The sequence below is a fragment of the Canis lupus genome, chromosome 17 (genome assembly GCF_048164855.1).
Source record: "Canis lupus baileyi chromosome 17, mCanLup2.hap1, whole genome shotgun sequence".
Lineage (NCBI taxonomy): Eukaryota > Metazoa > Chordata > Mammalia > Carnivora > Canidae > Canis > Canis lupus.
Genome location: NC_132854.1, coordinates 22,425,063 through 22,434,763, shown reverse-complemented (window position 1 = coordinate 22,434,763; position 9,701 = coordinate 22,425,063). Strand labels below are relative to the sequence as shown.

At 35.3% G+C, this 9,701-nt stretch overlaps 1 pseudogene; it reads right to left on the bottom strand.

Moving 5' to 3' along the window:
• Positions 1–298: 298 nt before the first annotated feature.
• LOC140607754 (ORM1-like protein 2 pseudogene) lies at positions 299–917 on the bottom strand (annotated as a pseudogene).
• Positions 918–9,701: the final 8,784 nt, after the last annotated feature.

The window sequence follows — 9,701 nt, the reverse complement described above, 5'->3', positions numbered from 1 at the left end:
ATCCTGATATGATCTCAGCCTGCCAGTATTAGCCCTGTCCATCTCCTAAGCACATGCTATGTCCCTTCCCTAGAAGGTTCTATTTGCATTTCTCATGAGTTACACATTTTTTTTCCTGAAAAAAATTATCTTTATTATAAGGAAAACACATAGCAGAGACAGAGATGGACAGTGGTGGAGTGGAAAACCTGGAAAAACTATCACCAAACATGCTACCCAAACATGGCTTCCTGTTAGGAAGAGAGAGACATTTGGTCCTTAATCCCACTTGCCTCTTCTGATTCAAAGAACTCTGCTCCTAGCAAGGCTGGTCCCAGGGAGCTCCACTTTCCAACCTGTTGTCTTCCAGGGAGTTTAAGAAAGGTTGTTTGGTTCTCAGACTTTCAACATACAGAAGGCAGCATAGAGGAGGAAAGGATGTTACAGTGTTTTGTTTCAGCCTCTTCCACAGCCTCATCCCTCGGTATTTCTTGATGCCAAAGTGACAAACCCTATAGAGTTGGAATAGCTTAGATGTCAGGACACTAAGCAAGGAGGTATGTTGATAAGAAAGTGAGCAGCAGTTTCTTAGTGTAGAAGCTGGCCAGGAGATAGAATACAATAGGAGAGAGGCTGAAGAATGGTGGGGAGAGGTAAATTGGAACCCATATTCCATCTGTTCTCAGTGTATTGATGTCAGAGCCATTTCTTGATCAGAAGTCTCCAAGGGTGTCCCTTTCATCTTAGGTAAGAAGACATCCACAGACAGTTATGATGATGTTGGTCAGACTCACGACAACAGAAATGCTGAAGAAGGGGATGCCAAGTAGAGCCACATGCAGCACAACCATGGAGATGATGTAGGCCAGCCAGATGTCCTGGCGATTTGCCACTTGAGGGTTGGGGTTTACTTCGCTGTGTGCTACCACCACATTCATCCTGCCAGTTTCAGAAGCCCAACTGGCTCGAAGTGCAGCATTCACTTCTACACCTGTGTCTCCTGGAAGCCTGAGCTACAAGTTTTATTAGCTTCACTCTTTCATCAACTCTTAAAAAATCTTAACAGTGCAAATGAAAACTAAGTACAATCTTTTAAATATTCATATTTTACTTCTTCCGTATCTCTCATAACATTTACTTTTTTCGTACCTCTCATAACATTAATTTAACAATAACGTTTAAGAATTATTAACATAGGTCTCTTCTCTGGTAGACTAGTTTCCAAGAGTAGCTTTACTTTATTTTGACATTTGGATCTATATCATTGTTGCTACTAACATAATTGAATTATTTTATTTATTTTACTTTATTTTATATTATTTATTTGAGAGAGAGAGATCATGAGCAGGGGGAGTGCAGAGGGAGAAGCAGACTCCCCGCAGAGCAGGGAGCCAGGCTTGGTACTTAATCCTGGGACTCCAGGATCATGACCTGAGGCCAAACTGAGCCACCCAGACACCTTGCAATACTGATTTTTATCTAAATCTTGTGATTTTGGAGAAGAGCAAGAGTTAAAGAGAGCCCCTCACCTTTCTGTATTCTGGGAACAGCTTACTGGGAGCAACACTCCTTCACCATAAGATTTAGGTAAGACTCACTGATGTCCCTCCCTTTTGCTTGCCTGTGTCAGACTCTCCAAATTCCAATCTTTCTCTCATAAATGATTGTTGAGTCTCTCGTTCCCATTGATCAATCAGAACAAAATGCCCTTAACAAAACTTTGCTTAAATTTCTTTCTCCCCAAGGCCCCTGAATTTTGACCCTCAGTAGCACCAGCTCCTTGTTCACAGCCCCTAGGCTGCTGGAAAGGAAAAGACTTATCTACTGTCCACTCTGTTCTGCAACTTCACCACTTTGGCTTTTCCCTAACCTCTTATTCCTCCCTATAAAAGAAAAGCCTCTTTGCTCTTGGTTAAAGCATTCTCTCTATTGCAGTCATCCTTCTGAATAAAGTCTTTCCTTACATAGGTATGAATTCATTTTTTATTTGGTAATGCTTAATAAATATTTTGATACATTGATGAATTAAAAGTAAATGCGAAAAAAATAAAATAATAAAATAAAAGTAAATGCGTATTTTGCCACTGTCTCTCCAAATTTTCCACATTTTTAAACAAACATACTGTAATGAATATCAAAACTAATCAAGGTATAGTTATCTTTAATGGACCTCTTTATTTTGAACCTGCCACCTTTATTATATAATGGCTACAAGTGTATGCTGTCTCTGATACATTTCTATTGTACCAGTTCTTACTATGATTGTCTGCTCATTTAGATAGACCACAGTAGTTTTCAACTCACTCTCCCTTCTTGAATCTCTTCCTTTTTACATTAAATGTTGCCACTATAGTCATCTTTGCAAAAAAAAAATAAAAAAAATAAAAAAAAAAACTCCCTCTGTGTTATTCCTTGTGAAACAAACACAAATGTTCTCTGTAACCTATAGGAGAAAGTCCTAATGTATTTATTTATGTTATTAAAGATTTTATTTATTTACTCCTGAGAGACAGAGATAGAGAAAGAGAGAGAGGCAGAGACACAGGCAGAGGAAGAAGCAGGACCCATACAAGGAGCCTGACATGGGACTCGATCCCGGGACCCCAGGAATTTATTGTCTTATTGTAGAGAGAGATGAATTGTTAGGCTGGCAGTTCCCATTCTTCTCTTACTGCTATACATGCTTGAACAATAATTTTACGTACTTGCTGCACATTGTAACTCAGAGCGCTCTTGTATACCTTCATGTGTTATATCATTTGTGTTATTTAGTTGATGCAAGTTATTTACATAATAAGTTAATGTCTAGAAAACTCCTACTCTTCTGCAAATTCAGTTCAAATTTCATTTTCTAAATACATGTTACTCAAATTTCAATCAAGATTATGTGATCAATTGTCTTTTTACATTTGACTCAATGTAATACTTGCAACATATATTGAAGTGTGCTATGTAACTTTGTAGAGTAACACCCTGTCAGTCACTTTGGGGGGACACATAGGGAGAGGGAAAGAATCTTAAGCAGTCTCCATCCCCCAGCATTAAGTCTGACATGGGGCCCAATTTCACCACCCTGAGATCATGACCTGAGCTGGAATCAAGAGTCGGTTGCCTAACTGACTGAGCCACCCAAGTGCCCCTCAATGTCAATATTCAATATGGTTTTAGAAACACAATTATTGTTCCATAAATGCTTAGTGTGTTAATTATATTTACATGTTTCTTTCATTTAATGTATTTTCTGATTATAAAATAAATGTACATATGACAGAGCTATTAGAAAATAGCATGGCAATAATTAAAAATCAGTTTTCCCATAAATATGCATTGTAAAAATTTTTCTAATTTTGAGTAACCATTTTATTCATAACATTCTGTCTCAATCTCTTTAAATAAAATGTAGTTTCATATGGTTTTATTCATAACATTCTGTCTCAATCTCCATAAATAAAATGTAGTTCATGTGGTAAATATGGTATAAAATGCTGCATATTTCTTCATTATTATGTAATTCTAAAGATGAAGGTTTTATTAAATATTATTATTAGATTAGTGAATAATCTGATACCACAAAACATTGACTTAAATATTTCACTTCTGTTAGACATTAGCATTGTTTCTGAATTTTTACTAATATAAACACATTATGATATGTGCATAAATTATAAGTGACAAATGAAGAAATAAATAGCCTGATGTTATAAATTTAGAGCATATTAAGAAATATGCCAATATTTGTATGATACATAAGGATACATAGGAGGAAGTGTCATAAATTTAAACATATGTAAAAATACATATTGTTATATTTTCCTATAATAATTATGCCTCTATTAATAAACACTTGATTGACATGTGTCTATTTGTGTGTACTTGCAAATGTGTATTTTTCTACATATTATGTGTTCTATGTGGTGTATATTCTGTTACCTTGAGTCATTTCTTGGCTTGTAAGTAACAATTTAAATTAGATCCACCACCAGCTCTCCTTTTCTCTTATATAAATGAAATAAGAAAATTAATCCTAGATACAAAAAATATTAAATAACAAGGGGAGAAAGCATCAGCAGGTCTTATAGAGTAAGCACTAAGTTTTAAGGCTCGGAATATACATAACCTTACTTCAGATATTTCTTGCACTTGTAGAGATGAAGAGGTTTAGCAGTCATTATTATGTTATTGTTCATTTTTTTTTATTGTTCATTTATTTACTAGATCTCATGCTGCCTAGGTTCTTCCTTCCCAGTGGTATCTCTTTTTGCTCACTGTTCTATCCCCAGTCTCTAATACAACTTGTAGAACTTCAATACATATTTGTTGAATAAACTATTGAAGCTTACAGAATTGATTTTGGATAAAGTGAAAATCATGCTTGACAATTAGGTGTAAAATTTATTATTGAGTTACTCTCCATTAATCATAGTTAAGGATATGTCCTTAAAATGTGGAAACTGCTTAATATTGAGATATTGCAATATCATGTCAAGATATTTTGGGAAATAACTACATTTAAATAAAGATTCTTTGGAACAGGCAACCTTTCCATTTTTTTAAGCAAGAGCACAGCAGTTTTTTATTTATGAATTAGTTTGTGAAATTTTATATGATATAAAAAAGATATCATCTTTTGAATTAATATTTGTTGTATTTTTAAATTCTGTAATAGTCTTTTTTATGTACTGACCCTTTTTTTTTAAGATTTTATTTTTTTAATTTATTATTATTATTTTTTTTATTTATGATAGAGAGAGAGAGAGAGAGAGAGAGGCAGAGACACAGGCAGAGGGAGAAGCAGGCTCCATGCACCGGGAGCCTGATGTGGGATTCGATCCCGGGTCTCCAGGATCGCACCCTGGGCCAAAGGCAGGCGCCAAACCGCTGCGCCACCCAGGGATCCCTGTACTGACCCTTTTAAAAAAAAACTACTGCTAGTTCTCAACCATATCTTCCGTGATCCCTTCCACTGCATTTTTTTTTTCTACAAGTAAATTTTTTTAAATGAAAGAGTTTGGGACATTAACAAATAGTCAAGTTTGTATGCTATTAACTCTTCTCAAAGGTTAAGGTCTCTCAAGGAGATGAATATTTAGAGAATTGAAGGCATGAATAGATGAGTAGTTTTATTTTTTTAAGTGACAGATATAGTAATCTAGTAGATCAAAGACTGCTTTCTTTTCTTAACTAAAATGTCTTCATAAAATATTAAATGGATAATTATAATGTTTACAGTAAACAAGCCTAGAGTCTTCTACTTCAAATTAATGAGATATCAAGCTCTACACATACCTTCAACCTCAGCATTTTTTCTTCTTGGTAAATATGACAAACACTTTAATGAATCATTATGGAGTGTTACGATAAGAATAGCTTAAATACACAACATATCATTCAAGAAACATCTAGTTGGAATCTATCTTTTGCAATCACTTCCTGGATGTGGACCAAAGCACCACAACTGTATTAAATTATACCAAAGTTCTATTTAGAAAAATGCTATTTCAAAACGGTACTTAAGGGATGCCTGGTTAGCTCAGTGGTTGAGCGTCTGCCTTTGGCTCAGGTCATGATCCCGGAGTCCTGGAATCAAGGCCCACATGAGGCTCCCTGCATAGAGCTTGCTTCTCCCTCTGCCTATGTCTCTGCCTCTCTCTCTCTCTCTCTCTCTGTGTCTCTCATGAATAAATAAGTAAAATCTTTTTTAAAAAGTACTTGAAGTTTTTTGTGTTATAAAAATGTATAAAATGTATGTCTATAAGAAGTAGATAATAGTATAGTACCTTAAGTTCTATTAAAGTTAGCGGATTTGACCAGATTTATGACCATAACCACAAATTTTGTCCCACCAAAGCCTCCTTATGAGTTCAGTTATTCAAAATATATATACATTCACAGATTAAGAAACCAATATCTGTAATCCTGGTGTGTCCGACTGGGCTGAGTTGAAGGTTTCTTTTCCTTAAGTTCAAGGCCTGTCTTAGCAGTTTCTTCTCCCTTTGCTAGTAGCATCACGTGTACGTGACATTAACTGAAACATGAGTCGCAAAGGCACATATTTCCATCGACATCTGTAAAGGAAATCAAAAGAGGAATTGGAAATTCACTTTCAACTCAGAGAATGGCTGACTTAATCTCTCCATGGTAGGACTTTCTAAAATAAAGATAACTTCCAAGAAATATTAGTAATGGTCCTTTTTAACAGTGTATTCACTTGGGAACAAGAGAGTAAAAGAGTAACATTCAACAAGTATTCATAAAATGTCACACCTGAACTTTAAACCCCATTGCATATTAATCCTTTTAATAGCCTTAAATTGTATTCACTTAAGTAGTATTTCTTGGTGTTTGGGAATGTTGACTATGACAGTGAAAATTCATGGAATCTCCTAAAAGCCAATAATCAGTACACCAAGCACTTCCTCATAGATTATGTAATTTTACTATATATGCTAGTTAAGGATTATAAGTGATAATTTATAGCTAAGAAACTGAGGCATAGGCATAAGCAGTTTGCTTATTTTTAAAATAAAAGTGGCGTTAGAATAAGTTTTAATTACAGAGTAGAAAAATCAATAGTTTTAAGTAATTATTCTAGCTTCAAGTCTTCACTTCGTTTTATATCCTTTCATTATAATTACATTGAAGCACAAAATGCATGCTGGAAAAAGGTTGTATACATTAAAGCATACAGCTCAGTGAACTTTCAGGACACGAATCGCAGCAATATTAAGAAATAGAACCACTTAGACACAGTCATCCTCATGTCTTCTTTTATCAACCAAACACCTCTCTCTAGAGGTAACCACTGAATTTATAAAGCCATAAATTAGGTCAGCTTGCTGTTGAACATTACATAAATGAGATCGATACAGCTTTGATTTATATCTGTCCACTTTTTCTTAAGTTATAATTTTATTATTAATTAATAATTAATTAATTATTTTGGGGGGTGGGTGGCAGAGGGAGAAGGAGAGAGAGAGAATCTTAAGCAGGTTCCATACCCTTTGTGGAGCCCTGATGTTGCTTGCAGCAGTACTTTATTCATTTTCATTCCTGGAAAGTATTCCATTACAAAATATAATAGAATTATTTATTTGTCTACTGCTGATTGAAAAGTTTGGTACTTAAAGTCTGTACAACTATAAATAAAGGAAAATATTGTGTTTACGCTTCCTTAAATAAACGTATACATTTCTGTTGAGTATATGCCTAGGAATAGAACATCTATTTCATAGGCTACATGTACGTGCAGTGCTAATAGAGAATGCTGGACCAATTTACAAAGTGGTTGCAAAAATGTACACTCTCACTAGCTCTAGCCATAGCTTACATAGATTTGATCCAGTAAATTGGAACAGTTGTTCTAAAGTGTGTGTATGTATTAATTCATGGTAATACTTTTATTTATGTATTTTATTTTTTAAAGATTTATTTATGTATTTGAGAGAGAAAGAGAGAGAGAGAGGGAAACTGTGCATGAGTGGGGGCACGGCCAGATGGGGAGAATCTTCAAGCTGACTCCCCCTTGAGCATGGAGCCCTCTCAGAGATGAATCCCATCACCCATGAGAACATGACCTGAGCTTAAATCAAGAGTTTGACACTCAAACCAGCCAACTGAGCCACCCAGGTGCCCCATGGTAATACTTTTAAAATACTATGTCCCAGGAATCTACCAAGAAATTAACTTATTATTATTGGAAGTTACCAAATAATGTGTACTTTTAATACAAATTTCACAAGACTGTGATAAAGATGATTTGAGGAATGCATGTGTAAAAACTCTGAATTCAAACTTTTGACATCAGTGTCCTAAGAAACCTAGAACATGAAAAATAGATATTTAAATATCAGTGTAATCTTTCAACTTTTCTCCACTCTATAAAATTTAGGAGATTATAATGGAGCTACTTTCATAATTTAGTGAGTCTCCTTGATCAAGAAGAGTGGGTACAATGGAAAAAGTTAACCTATGGGTTCACCCAGAAATATAGGAATCTAGAACCTCACTGTTATTCTTCCAGAAATGACCATGAGACTTGTATGTCATTGGCTAAATCAAAGAATAAACACCTCAGTGGCTCATCTCTGATTATGACTTTATTAAAAGTCTTTATTTTATTCTGCTTTCACTAGTTTTGTCCCTTTTGTAAGTTGCTCAGTTGAGGGTTATGGCAGAGGCATTTAGTGGGTATGTGAGATTTATTTATTTTTTGTTTTAGACACTTTTAATTATATCAGAGCCTTAATGTGGCACTGTAGCTCCTCCCTTACTCTTTATTTTGTAATATTCTTGAGGGACACATGTTCTAGATGGTGCAATACAAGAGAGTAGAACCTTCAGAAGCCTAGGGTTCTGTATAGGGTCGAGGACACCACTGCTAATGAACATGTAGAGTGAGTGTAGAAGTCACTTCAAGTAGTAGTTGTGACAAAAGCAAAAATCTGATATACATGTTAGCAACTTCTCAGTCAGCTTGGAGATGGGTGAGAAACTGACATAAGAAGTTAAGCCAAATATTTGCACCTTGTTTCTTACATTATCTTTATATGCTAATCCAAATTCCAATGAACTCGTAACTATTAGAGTAAGATCTTGGGGAAAAAAATGAGGTTAAAAGTGTGTATTGGTTGTTATTAGATATATTTGGCAAGATATTATAAGACAGCAAAGGATTCATGAAAGAACTGACTCATCTGTAAGAAAACATGAAATATAACAATGAGATTTCCGGAGTGTGTATGCCTTGCAGAGTTGCAAATGCTCATTGCATTTAGTAAGAGATGAAATTGAGAAAGCCCTTAAGAGACAAACACTGATTTAATCTGAAAGGCCCTTGTTATACAATAATACTATATGCCACAAATGAGCACCTATTATTGAGATAAGTATCATTCATACTTTGATAGACTATCTGACATTGACTATGTTATTTTTTAAAGATTTTATTTATTTATTCATGAGAGACATACAAAGAGAGAGACACGGGCAGAGGGAGAAGCAGGCTCCATGCAGGGAGCCTGATGCAGGACTCAATCCCAGGACTCCATGATAATGCCCCAAGATGCAGGCAAACACCCAACCACTGAGCCATCCAGGCATCCCTGACCCATTAAAGCTGCCACAGAATCTGACATAAAAACGGAGGGCAGGTGTTAAGATCTTCACATTTCATATTCTTTTTAGCACCCACATTTTCGATTTTCAGTTGTACAGTTAGCCACATCCTTTTGAGCCTCTTCAAAAATGTTGCAAATTTAGAGATAAAACTTTTACAAGAACATTTCTACATTAACATTCTGTCATTAGTGTCTGGAAGCACACTGAGATGTCCCTCAAGATTTCCCTCCTCCTGATGCATATGTCCTGCATAATTCTCAGATCTGTAAAGATGATAAATTTTGCTTCATGATTAGGTTATGTTATAGGGCACAATTGGTCTTAAGATAGGAAGATTATCCAGGTGGGCCTCATCAAATCGTATAAGTCCTTTAAAAGCAGAGTGTTTTCTTTGGTTAAAGGAAAAAAAAAATGGAAATCACATGACAAACTCCAGCTGGCCTGGAAAAAATGCAAACATCCATGCTGTGAACTGCCTATTGAGAGGGATGCCCTTTAGAAGCTAAGAGTGATCTTAACAACACAATAAGTAAGAAAAGGGTGACTTCAGTTCCACAATGTCAAGGAAATTAATTTGCCCGCAATCTGAATGAAAAAGAAGAGTT